Source organism: Drosophila biarmipes, chromosome 3R (assembly GCF_025231255.1).
Source record: "Drosophila biarmipes strain raj3 chromosome 3R, RU_DBia_V1.1, whole genome shotgun sequence".
In the NCBI taxonomy this organism is placed as follows: domain Eukaryota; kingdom Metazoa; phylum Arthropoda; class Insecta; order Diptera; family Drosophilidae; genus Drosophila; species Drosophila biarmipes.
Window position 1 is genome coordinate 14,169,120 of NC_066616.1, and position 13,983 is coordinate 14,183,102.

Genomic DNA, 13,983 nt, shown 5'->3' on the forward strand with positions numbered 1-13,983 from the left:
GCACCTCGGGAAGCCAAAGCCGACATCATCATTACTGCATATATAGTGTGTAATGGCCATAGTAATCGCCTTGACATCATCATCATCAGCATCACGACCATCATCATCGCATCCCGGATGCATGAAAATGCAAAAGGCTGCAGTGTCAAATCCAGAAACGGGCACAATGACTCAAAGCTGCCTGCAGATTGTGGGCTATAAAAAGCGGCCGGCCGAGAGAGCAGCTAACTTTCCAAATGCCAAAGCCAATACCAGGCGAACTCACACTCGCGTGTGGCGCAACAAAATCACAGTCATTATGCATAGTATCTGTGTGTCTGATAGTTTCCAATGGGAGGCGACAACGTCCCAGCGACATTTAGCTGAAGAATGCAATAAACAACATTCCAAACTAAACTCCCAGGCGCAAAACGCCCTCCCGCTGCTTCGATTTACCCCTTAAAATAAAAAAGCAGCCACTACAGCCGGGTCATTATGCGCATGTGTCTCCCATTATCGTATAATCACGCCGGCGATCTCCAATTTAACCACGGCACTATAGAAGAAAGATCGCCAACGAACAGTAGAAATTACACAGGGGAAGGTTTAAAAACTCATTTAGTATCTTTTAAAGATTTGCTTAAAGAAAGTTTACATCTTAAGATGGTACTGCTTTTAAAAAATATTTAAATCCCATCCTATAACCAACTGAAACGCAAAGATCTTACGAAGCATATAGCAGGGGTTACCTATTAACACCCCGAGGAAAAGCTTATAGAGAGATGGAGGAGACAAAAGGTGTCAAACAATTTCCTCCTTATATCTTTTTCCATGGATATTATAGTTAAGCAAAGATTTCATAGAAATCTCCCAGATCGATATTAAATTTGGGATAGGACTATTAGGGTATCAAAATATTGGCTGTGCTGTACTGGTTTCTTCCCTGCCCCACCGCCGCGCCCTCCCACAGCCGCCCAATGACATTGTCAATGTCAATAGCAAGATCGCTTCTCCGCTTCCTCTGCACAAGCACTCGTGCCTATGGATGTATGAAAAAAGCCGGAGACTTGGAGAATATGCGCATATGTTAGGATCTCAAGAGGCAGACGGCGGCGGCGGCGGCGATCTTGTTGCATACGCTTAACGGTTTTCTGGCTTTACCTGGACCTGGTGGCGTTATTTTCCGCAGCCTCCGCTCGAAGTGATTAATGGGCCCAAACGGACAACAGACCTTACCTTGTACGGGTTATGTTTGTGGTAAATATATTTATATATTTGGGGGCGGGGGGACGAGGCCCGGGGAACTTTGACGACTTTTATGAGCAATTAAAAAACTATTACGACGGCGGCCAAATGGCAAGCTGCATTGTTTGCTGTCGGGTTTTATGTGCAACGATGACGTTTTTATGGGCGCCACACGAGTGTGGGTCGAGGTCTTTCCCTGCCCCCGTCTCCCTCCAACCCCCTCTAGCCGTCTCTGTCTCAGCCGCCGTTGCGCATGCGCCCGTCTCTTTTCGCTTTTTGTACTTTATTCTGTTTGTTTCGCTGACTCCCCATTGTGGAATGCGGAAATGTTTTAATACCCATAAGTCCCAGTGTTTCAGTGTTTTCTCTGTGCTCCTTTATTTTTAGGTGCATAACTCAAAATGCACCCTAATGACACACATAAAGTCTGACACTCGTGCCGTCTCCCTCCGCCTTTTGTGCGCTCGCTGTAAATTAATTGATGGCCATTAAACTTGGTTTTAATGAAAAAGAGTTGGGACAGCGAAAGGCGGCAACAAATTGTCATTGCAGGGGTTGCCGCCGATCATTCATACAGAGAGTAAATAAATTAAATGACAGATGGAGTACGCTTATTTATGGCATTATCCGTCATCTATACCTCTTCGAGGGGCAGGCAATGCTTGCTGTATTTATTGCACTGAAAGCTATCTCCTTAAAACGAGTTTTTAATGTTCAGTGTCAATCATATGGTTCTAAATGTTCCGTCGAGGTACTTAAAATACTATTGGTTTACCTCATTAGAGCATAAGACCATCAGGTTTTTATGGTCCAATAAAAGTGCCACCATGCTTTGTCGTCATATTGTATTATTAACAGGAAGAAACATTTATTTTATCACTTTGTTTTCAAAATGTCATGTTACATCTGTTGTTAAACGTCCATCATATGGCTCTAAGTGATCTGCCTTGGTATTTGAAATAGCATTAAATTACCTCCAGTTCATATAATACTTTGTAGTTTTACTTTCATGAAAAGCAAGAATGATTTTTCTCAAGAAAATAATGCTGTTTTTTGTCAGCAAAGGTTATACGACAAACAAATAACTTAAATTCAGCTAAAAGATACATCTTTACAACAATTTCAGAACCATTTCGAAAATATTCAACTGTCCTAAACTGTTTTAAACTAATTTAATGTAAATACAATGCAAAATTTCCAATTGAACAGCTCTTCACCACTGCACTTGAGATACTCGAATTCCAGGCGAATGGAGTTAGTTCTGGTAACGAAAGCCCACATTCCGGGACAAATCGAGAAAATTCTCTCTCACTCTCGCGGCGAATTAAGTCTGCATTTTCAGCTCGATCGCATTCGCAGACGGCCGCTCTACCCGTCTCTTTCTTTCGCCAGCCGGCCGTCTCTTTCCCGCACGATTCGAACTCTGGACTTCGACTCATTCACGCGCCGTTCACATAACTCGAAACGTGATTTTTACATGGAGTGTCGATGAGATGATGCCACGATTAATGCTGCTGCGGCTGCGGCTGCGGCTGCTTCGTCTTCGTTTTCCTCTTCGTCTTCATCTCCGGCATTCTTGACAACAAAAAGGAAGAGATACAGATACATCTACAGCTACAGCTACGCTACAGACATTGGAATGTGGCAGCGCCACTTTACACCCTTCGCATTTCGATTGTCGTCTGCGGCCTGCAGCTGTTGCTACTAGTTTATTGGATACAGCAACAACGGCAGCGAGAAAGGGAGAGAAAATGGGGGGTGGGGGAGGGAAAGTGCCGCCAGGGGAAGTGAAATTGGTACGGCATGTTAACTGTCTCCGGACATGGGCGCATGAAAGGAGAACAGTGGGTACACAAAAGAAATCCATCCCGAAAAATGGTGTTCCTTTAGTTCTTACTTAAACTAATATGTTTATTATTATTATTAATTTTATACTTTTAAGGGTTACAAACTTTAGTTATTTATAACCCCATGCTGCTATGAAACGGATTGATGGTGCAATCCAACAACTGAAAGATACTATTTTAAAGGCTCCACGACTGGCATTCCCTGACCCGAGGCGATTAAACTGGAAGAGATAGTTTGTTTTTATTTTTATGAATTTTTCTATTTCCCCAATCTTAATCGCGACATTAGTCCACTTTTCGCCTCGTCTCGTTTTCGTATTCACATCCGTTTTAATTTCTGGTTACATCATTGCCCAGCAGTCGGCCATCAATCACACGCACAAAACGGAAATAAATATAGAAATAAAGCGACTGGGGGAAAGCAGGGGAAATGCAGCGGAAGTGCGTCTAATTGAGCAACTGACAGAATGTGCGCGTCTGTGGAAGGCGAGGGGCACGCCCCAAAGCGAAGAAGAACTCTCGGAGTTTGAGACTCCGAGACCTCAGACCCTCAGACGCCCCCTCATAGAGACGCGTGTTCTCTTCGGGGAACCAGTCTCCAGTCTGCAGTCTTCAGTCTTCAGCCTACAGTCTACAGGCTGCTATCTCAATCAACGTCTGGGTGACTGACTGACTGGCTGAGTACACGGGCTGGATGGATGACTGACAGGCAACACGTGCTCACCGCAACCAGTTGGCCATTAAAGTCCCAAAACAAAACAAACCGAACCCAAGCCCGCGGAGGGAAAAAAGAATGCAGCAGTGCGAATGCGAATGGATCTGGTTGGGGCCTCCGGAGGAGGAGGCGACTCTGGCTGCCTCCTCAACTCATTATGGGCTTCCCCCGGGAGCCTGGGAAAATATCAGTTGCCACACATAATTCCCTCCTAAATGGAGAAGGAGGCGAACCCGGGGTCGTAAACTGATAATAAAAAGGATACCCAAAGGCGTGGGGCTCTTGGGAGCGATTTTCTCATACTCACACACAGGTAGAAGAACAGAAACAGTTCTTTTTCAGGCTGCAAAAGCCAAGCTTTTACCAAAAGCCAGGACACGAACTCGTAAATACTTTGGTTCAACTCTTAAAATGACCTTAAAATACTTCTAAGATTTATTATTGCTACTATTGGTTTTTCAAAAAAGATACTTTTGTATCTAAGCATAAGAAAAAGTTAAAACTACTGCAGATGTAACTGCAGTTTACTGTAAAATTAAATTTTGTAGATAATATAGAAACTCAAAATTTGAATGGAAATTTCTCGCATTTTGTATTTATTCCATTCGACATTCCATTTGACACAAATGAGTTCATCGTAACTACAATCGCATTCGCATGAATGGAGGCCACTTATGGCTTTATCAGTGACCAGAGCAGCAGATCTTTCGGCCAGGCTGCCTTTCCAATTGAAACTATTTCCGGCCCGAACTCGATTCAGCCACTAACAAAAAATGAAAAGCACAAATACAATGAGACGGCGACACGACCACGAGGCGTGGAGAGATACATTAGAGCAATATAGAAATGTTTGTGCAATTGCAATGGCATACCGCATGCCACATGGTGCCACACACTAATAGATCCCCGCCCCGCACCGCCCCCCTCTTCAAGGCGTCAACCGTCGTCTCAAGAGTGGTTCCCATGTGTGTTGGTGCCGCCGAGTGTGTGTCTGCTCCAAAACTGTGAAAATGCCCAGACGGTGAGTGTGCAATTGAGCGACTGCTGCTACTTCCACTCTGCTGATGCGGTCGGTTGCCTCCACCGCTCCCCCCATCCACCCCCGGGGTCCGGTCTGGTCTAACTTCGATCCCCCGTCTGGCAGAGATTCTACCCTACCTTGTAAGTTGGTATCCAGTGCATAACTACACTACAGACAGCTTTTTGGGTGATCCTTTAATTTTTATAAAGGCTGACAAACCTACTTCAAATCATTCACTAAATGAAATTCGTTTTAATGTATCTAACCTTAATATGTCTAATTTTTATCTTCTTATCGCACAGTTTATTTATGGTTATGCAAAACGTAATTTAAAGGTTCCCCTTATATAACCATCAAAGGTACCATTACTAAAAAAGTTTGTTAGTAATATAGACTATTAAAACGTATGACCCCTAATATTTTAATATATATTTATCTAAAAACATTTTATTTCATATATACACCCTTAACAAATTCCAGACCTAGGGTATTTACAGATCCGACGACCCTAAGTTGTCGCCTTTCCAGCTTTTTCTCCTGTTTTTCTGATTATTTTCCACTGATGCAGTTGTTTTTGCCCGAGCTGACGCTCGCTGCCAAGTTATTATTATTGCAGTTGTTGTTGCGACAGACGCGCCATTTGTTACACATTATTTAGAATCAGAGGCCATTTAACACCACCTCCTGCCACCCACCCACCAACTTCCCCTGTTCCACACGCTTTTCCCCCTCCCTGGCTGGACTCCGGCTCCGCTTTATTTTTGCCCCATCCGGAATTTACCCAATATTTATTGTTAGCGAGTTATTTGGAACTGGGCCATGCGGAAATACCAAAGTGAAATATTAGAGCTGGGGATGATATATCCGGAATCGGGAGAACCACTCCCACTCCCTGTTTTCCCCCTCTTTTCTTGGGCCGGATAAACACGCTTCTGGTTCACAAATTTTCCCATTGACAATCAAATCAGCATACATTTCTTAGGAAAAATTCCAAAACGTCCCCTCTTCTGGTTCAACCTCATTGGAATGTGACACAAATTAAGCACAACGAAAGAGATAGCTGTGGACAAACGAAGATACAGTGGAACTTTCCACACACAGAAATGCAAATAGGCTTTTTTCATATTTTCCTTAAGAAGAATATTTGGTTGTTGGGTTTTCAGAACAATTGAATCACTCTTCTATGTTAAATAGTACTTTTTTATGAATTGTCAGGCTTAATTTCTTTGTATTTATATATATAATCTTAAAAATGTATCTTAAAGGATAAGTATCCAAAACATTGCATCCAACATTATCTTTTTTTGGTTCGATACCAAAATACTATCTTTAAGATATTTTACTGTAATTGAATTCTCCGAAGAAAACGACAGAAATGGAACTTACCTCAGGCGAGAACAATGAATGGCAGAGACACTATATGCCTCCTTCTCTCGCATTTCTTTATTGTTATAAATTTCAAACACGTTTTGATAATATTTTTCTTCACTGCTGCCTTTGCACTTTCCTACCAGCCTTTGGCGAAAGCTTTCACCGGTGGCAAATGAAAACCCGAAAAATAGTAGATTCGGGGAAAACCGTGGAGCTGAGAGGTAGGAATTGGGGGGAGAAAATGCACTCGGGGGTTCGGAATCGGATCACTTCTATAACTTAATTTCCCTCTCTCATTCTCTGGTCTCATTCCCTGGCTTGTGTTGTTTTTATTTTTTGTTTGATGATCTGACTAGCAATTTTATTTATTTAGGTTATCATTTTTCTTGATTTTCTCGTCGCCTTCGTTGTTGTTGTGGTTGCTGTTGCTCTCTTGATCTTTTGTTTGCAAGTATCTGTGGTTGTTGTCACATAGCATTCCTCACTATTTCTCACATTTTTCACATGATTTTTACTTTCACACCTTCGCGGCACTCGATGATCGTTTCACGTGATCTCAATGATGCATTTAGTCGTCGCCGAACTGAAATGAAAGCAAAAGAGAAAGGCGTTTGATGAGAATAGAATTTCGTTGACTCGGGTCTAAATTGAATTGCCTTTGTATTGAGTAACAATACATTTGTACAGCGAGAATAACTACAACAAATCTGAGATATAATATATCTGTAATACGTAAATCTTTGCAACTATTGCAAACAGTTTATACTTGCCCTGAAACTTTGAAAGCAATTAATCAATACAAGTTAATATTTAAATAGAAACCCATTTCCAACCCAATGCCTCTTGCAGTAATGTACAGTCCACCCAACAACAACAGCTGACTTTAGAGCAACCATTATCCAATTAACAAATTCCACAGAATCACTTAAAAGCCAGAAAAGCAGTATTCCTGCAACCTTAATCCACCTGAAAATCCATAATTTTCTGCTTGACTCTCACAATTCTTGCAGTAAAATCCATTAGGCCCCACCCAGAAACCAAGAGACCAACAGCCGCAAAACGTTCAACTTTCGCGCCAAATCATAAACAGCACAATTCGCCCAGCCGAGCGGAAAAATAATATAAAATATATAAACAATGTAAGGAAAAACTTTATCAAACAATAAACGACATTTTATTACAACATCAACGCCCCCAAAAATGCAAAAAAAAATATATATCACGTATAAAGATAGTAAGATATTGTTTTGGCACTCATGGGCCACGCCTTTTTTGTGGAGGCAACAACAACTAAAGTATCTGTATTAAATATAGAAGGTGCAACCGAAAAATAAAAAACAAAAATCTTCGTAGCCGAAATAGCAAAAAATGTGGAGAGCAAAAATGAAGCAAGGATGTTTCGAATGGTCAATACCTTTGCAATAGAAAAGAAAACGAATAAATATATATTTCCTAATTGAAACCGATATTATGGGTTATTTAGTTATAAAAATGCAAGGACAAATATCACATAAATACAACTTAAATATTTCCAATATTAAATATGACCAAGAGGCAATTAAGTTCGTGGCAGATTCGTTTTGAGTTTTAAGTATTGAAGTGTACTTTAATATACCGAATATCTATTTTATTCCTTAATAAGAGAATTTTTGAATGTTTTTAAAGAACTATAAAATATTTTACAAAAGAAAATAATTCAAAATTCGAATACACCCTCTCCGTTTACAACTTAAGGGGTATGAAAACCGTCTGCGCCAGAAACAACAACAAAGGCAAGGAAAACAAGCGCAGTTCAAGCATCAAAAAGCTGCCGTCACGCCCCTCTTGAGTGCGCTTCCCGCCCACAGCCCCTCCGCCGACCCCCCTCCGACCAAGGAAACGGGGCCAGACAGACAACGTCTCTCTCGCTCTGCCGCTCCAGCCCCCTCCCTCTCACTCACACTCCAGAAGTCACGTGGGGTGTTGTGTGCAGCACGCGAAATGCAGAAAAATGGAAAACTGCTGAACTAAAGCTAAATAAATAAATAAATTAGATGGTGTTTTTCGGTTTTCCGCATTTTAATAGCAAAACAGTACCTATAGGATTTTAGTTCCTTATTTCATTTTAATAAATTTAATATTATCAAAATAGTGTTTTTTTCACGAGAAAAATGTATTTAAATTACTTTCTTACTTTTACATTTTTTTCAATAATTAATAATAGTCTGGAGTATAAGTTACATTAATCGAATGCAAACTGTACAAAAAGAAAGCTGACAAATGTCCTCTTAATTTTGTCACAAAATTATTTTAATTTATTATATACTATTTTAAAATTTGGCCAACAAATTCGGCCGAATCAAAAAAGATTAAGCACTGCATCGTAAATTAATGAACTAGAGCTCGTTATTATTGGTTTATTGCATTTTTAATTGCACACCATAGTAGTTATGAATAAATATTGATTTTAAAGCCGGATTATTTGCTTACGATTCGCATATTTGGCCAAAAATTCATTTTGGTCAAGACAACTCACACACACAGAGATTTAAACACACACAAGGAGGCCCGTCGTTAAAAATGTGCTGCAGCAGCAAATGGGAGAGCACAACACAACCGAGAGAGAGCGCTTGCACACGCGAAAGAGATAAAACACAAAATACGAGACATGCACAACAACAAAAACGAAACACAAAAAGAATGAAAAAAACGCAAGGCGTGCAGAGACGCCGGCAGCAGCAGAAGCAGAAGCAGAGCGCCGGCAACCCTCGAGATGACGTTGACCCCGAAAAATGACGCGAAGCGCAATGTGTGAAAACGAATGCGAACGGGGACGAAAACAAACTGAAATCTAATAACGGACCGGCGAGAGTGCAAGCGAGAGGCGAACAGCGTCGGCGTCTGCATGCGTCGTCCTCTCTCGCTCTTGCCCCCTACCCCTCGCCAACAACAACAGACCACTTTTTTTGTTGTTTTGCGGATAGACATGCTAAAGCGCAATGCGTATAAAAACACGCAGACAGGACGAAAAGCCGAAGAACAACAACAAAGTGCAAGCGCAGTTAGGCGGCGGCCAGACAGAAAGAGACAGAGACAGCGTCAGCAAGCGCGCGCAAACGGTGGAGACAAAGAGAGCGAAGGAGAACGTGAGAGCGTAAACAGAGCGCATGTCTGCGATAACAAACAGGAGAAAGGAGGAGAAAGGAGGAGAATGGGCGTGGAGAAAGAGGGTGGTGGACAAAGATGCGGAGGAAAGGAAGAGGCGTAGGAGGAATGCGTTTATGCGGAGCTAAGCTACTTTGAATAAAAAGGATTAAAGGATACAGCTGCAATTTGCAATAATAAAAAAAAAACAATTAATTCCTTAATGAAATACCTTATAAGCAGTTCTAATGCAAAAGAATAACCTAAAAACAAAAATGTATAGCTTTAAAAATTTGATATTTCATATAAAAAAATTTTTAGATACCATGAATTTTAAAAACAAAAGTGCATTTTTTCCCATAACTGCCAACCGGTGAAAGCTGAGTAAACAATGGCATTAACAAACACCAAGCTACCATGGGTTGCATACCGCTCATGCTTGTTTGGGGCATGAATAAATCACGATTTGCACGGCAGACGTATGAACGTACGGAGTGGGAAATCCGGAGGCTGCACGTGTGTGCGTGTGTGTATGTCTGTGTGATAAGGGCGGCAACTGCAGTCGCAACAAAAACAAAACAAAAAGCAAAAGAGCAACAACTACTTCGAGTACCACACATAAAATTGCAGAAATTTTTTCTCACAGATGGAGGCCGCCAAATAATTCTTTTTTACGTACTTTTTTATTTTGCCAAGCGCCAGCAGAGGAACAGCAACAAAAACAACAACAACAACGAAGAGGACACCAAAACGCAGTCGCTTATGAATGGAAAAGAAGGCGCGCTACTGTCTCGCTCGCTCCCCCCGAAAACGCATGTGTGTATGCAAGAGAGAGGGAAAGAGTTCGCATGTGTGTGTGTGTGTGTGTGGAGTGCAGAAAATGTCGGTGTCGTTGGCCCTTGGCTGGTGTTTTTGTTGTTCAGCTTTGTTGTTGCGGCGCAATGTGGTACAGTGACTACCAAAAAATACTAGCAGGCACCTCGTAAAACGGCCCAAAGAGGAAGCGGCGAGGAACGGAGGGAGGAGGAGGAGGAGGAAGGAAGAAGAGGCGGCAAACGGAAGCAGCGACGTCGCCTAAATGGGTTGCAATAAAAAAAAACTACACATGCGGTTGTAAAGTTGTAAAACTGCGGACGTAGTTCCAGTCGTAGTGGTTGTAACTCGTAATCGAGTGTTTACACCCGAACCTATTTAAATCGAATGAAGCTAAAATACCACTAAATACAATAAATTAATAAATAAATGAATTTCAGTAATGCAATGAAAATATTTAGGGTTGATTTCAGTTTTTAATGTCGTCTTCTACATGTATTTTTTAGTATATGAAATAATTAAATGCTTATTATTTAATTTAAGCCAGATTAAAAAATTCTAATAAATATATCAATTAATACTAGAATGATAGTATATACTAAAAAAAAAGTCAAAAAAAGAAAAACAACATTTTTAAAACAGATGTTTAAAAAAATATACTTGAAAAGAGTACATGGTGTAGACGAAGCATATTTTCGATCACACTGCTTATTAAAAAAAAGAATACCTTTAAAAATTTGTATAGATCCTGTTTAGGAAATAGATTTTAAATAGATAGATTTAAAAAGTCAGATTTTGAAAAAAAAAGGATGGGTTCAAATTTCAGCTACTATAACTGTTTTCTCTTTTATTTTATAGAATGTATCTGAAAGCTTGATTTGCAGAAGTTCCACTGTGGCACCTACTTCGCCTTACATTGTTGTATTGTACTGGTGGCTTAGTATTTAGTTGTTTGCTGCCAATGGGCTGCTAATGAGAACGAAAGGGGTTCGTTGCAGGGGAGGTTTGAGCAAGGGGGTTCTGCGGTGCGGATCATCAAACGGCGCCGCCTAATTAAAAAACCATTAAAATTTAAAGCCACCGCCTATGCATGGGGCTAATAAATACATAAATTTGCAGCAGCGGCAACGGGCCTCCAAAAATACGGAAAACACAAAAAAAACGCTAAAATTAATTACCTCACGAAACAAACAAGAAGGTAGTCGCGATAAAAAGCCAGAAAAGGGGAAACTAAAATGCAGTCAAAGCACATTGGGTTCAGTTTCGGTGAAATGGAATTTGGCCGCAAGAAAGAAGAGTTATCTAATGTAACTCAAGCCTTGTACCACATTTTTTATGAGCACACATTGTAGGTTCAAAGCCACATATTTTGTACAACACCAAGCAAATGCTTTGATTTTATTCAAAAAAGCTAGTGATGGTAATTAAATTTGTATATGATCGATCTAAGTTTATGATACCTTACTTTTATAATTAAAAACAATAAAACATATTTATCGGTAAAATGTATATGAATCCTAAACTCTATAAGCAATTGTGTTCTTATAATGAAATTTTATTCCTAGTTTTAAAGTTACTTTATAATATTACATTACATTACTTATAAAGATATTCCAAAAATATTCCATTTTATATAACAGAATTTATATAAAACATACTGTAATTAGGAGATGGATAACAAATACTCTTTAAGGCTCAATAAAACCGATTTTGCCAATCTGCTGCGTTGAACCCATTCTAAAAAGCTGCGGCAAACGGGTTCGAAAACTAATTATAGACATTTTCGAGTCAATTAGAGGCAGTCAATTAGGGGAAAGAAATTCCCAGCGTCAATTTGGCGCTGATTTGATGGTTATTTCTTTGGCAACCACAATCTCAGGGCCAAGGATGCGGATTCGGGCCTGGAAAGCTGCGGCTCCAATCCAACGCCCCTCGGCCAATGTGCAGCGTCAGCGTGGCAGGCGGACAAAAAGCGGAACATCGTGGAAATGTGTCTAAAAATAAACTTGTGCAACAATGTTGCAAAAGCAAACATCAGCAGACAGTCAGTGACACAAAGTGGGTGCCGCCGGAGGAGGCGCGGGGAGGGCCTTGTGTGCCGGGGGGCAGGGGCGCGGGCTGCGGCCTCTCTTGGCCAGACGGCGGCCTTTCTTCTGGCCGTGTCCCTCGGTCTGTTTGTCTGCCGAGTGCCGCAGTCGCATTGTTTGTGGAGCGGCCGAGGGGCGGCGGACGTGCAGCGACAATGGCTAAAAGGAGCAGTCGCAGCAGCAGCAGCGCCAGAAACAACAAAAAGTGGAGTGGCCTGGGCTCGGAGTAACCTCGAAGCTGGAAATACCCTTTGTTCTTAAGAGGTATATGCTTTTGGAAACTGATATACTACATGCGAACAGGATTTTTAAGATAAAATATAGCACAACCAGGGTCTAGTACTTTTTAAATATCCTGTTACTCAGTGTATTACTAAAATTATATTCATATTATTGTATAAAAAGTAAATTAAACATATTTAAAAATGTAATATACCTTTTCATCTGATTAAGTAATTGAAAAATAGTTATAAAACAGACCTCGAATAGGAAATTTTCGAAAGGATATTATATTAATAAAATTGTGCCATTATTGAACATAATAATAAAATATCTAAAGAAAGATACAACAGTATCTAAGACAATAAAAAATACACCTCAAGGATTAACTTTAACATTATACTTTCTAGAATTGATTTCATTTTAAATGTATAGATCTTTAAACCTACATTATTAATTAACTTTCTATTTAAGGTATTATACACAGATATAAGCTAACAAATCTTCTCAACCTTTCATAAAACCATCTCCATAGGGTAGATCTCTAAAACTCTATAATTTAACTTTCTTTTTAAGGTATTATATACAGATATAAGTTAACCAATCTTCTCAGCCTCTCATAAAACCCTCTCCATAGGGTATGAAAACACGATATATGGTATATGGAGTGCCGCGCTGGGCGCGTGAAGCACGCGAAACGAGAGCCGGGCTGATGTGAGGGGGCGCCGAGGGGGAGAAAAAGGTAGCCCCAAGAAGGAGTAGGAGAGGGGGCGGAGGAGGTGTGGCAGTGTGTTGTCCAGAAGAGGCACAAGAGCAAGAAGAAGAGAGGCGAAGACCGCGTCCACTAATCGCTAAATTTACGAGTACAGTTAAAATAAAATCATAAAAATGTCTTCTCGATGGTTGTTGTTGAGGCAGGCAAACAAAGCGAAAGAGACGGCCATATGGCTGGGGATAAGGACAGGGCGAGCAGGGCAGACAGAGACGGCAGCTGCAACAAGGGAGAGAGTTGAAGCTTGGGTTTAGTTTACAATTTACATGATGAAGTAGTTCAAGAAGTTGTGGCCTGGAATTTCCACGAAACACTTGGGAAACAACTTCCCGAGCGCACGTCACTTAAAAGAAGAAGAAGTTCGAAAGACAGGAGCATGTGCGAGTGAGACGGCAACATAGAACAGGCAGGCTGAAGAAGAAGACAGACAGACAGACAAGACGACACAAAAAGGGTCCCGAGAAGAGGAAGAGGCCCGGTTTATGGTGTAAAATTTAATGAGCAAAACTCTACGGCCACCAGATCATTGGCGAAAAAGGTTTTATTTCAGGTTTCCCCGGGCCTCACTCATTTTTCCACTTCAATGGAAATGCGAAAACAACAACAACACGGGCAAGCAACAAGAATAAAGGTGACAACGTACGAGATTAAAGCAAAGTGACGGGCCACTGCTGAGCACAAGTAGTTCATGAATAAAGATTTAAGCAGAGCCAGTGGGCAACCCGAAAGACTCAAAATAATAAGCGGAAAACATTGGATTTCTAGCTTAATAACTTATTATATTTATAATT

General features: G+C 40.8%; 1 protein-coding gene across 1 annotated transcript in view; it reads right to left on the minus strand.

Moving 5' to 3' along the window:
- The window catches only part of LOC108031448 (insulin-like receptor), a 52,285-nt gene that overhangs the window by 30,278 nt on the left and 8,024 nt on the right, over window positions 1–13,983 (minus strand). The window contains exon 2 of the mRNA XM_017104880.3: window positions 6,194–6,761. The gene's annotated coding sequence lies outside the window, so the exon portion shown is untranslated. The remainder of the gene's footprint in view (window positions 1–6,193; window positions 6,762–13,983) is intronic.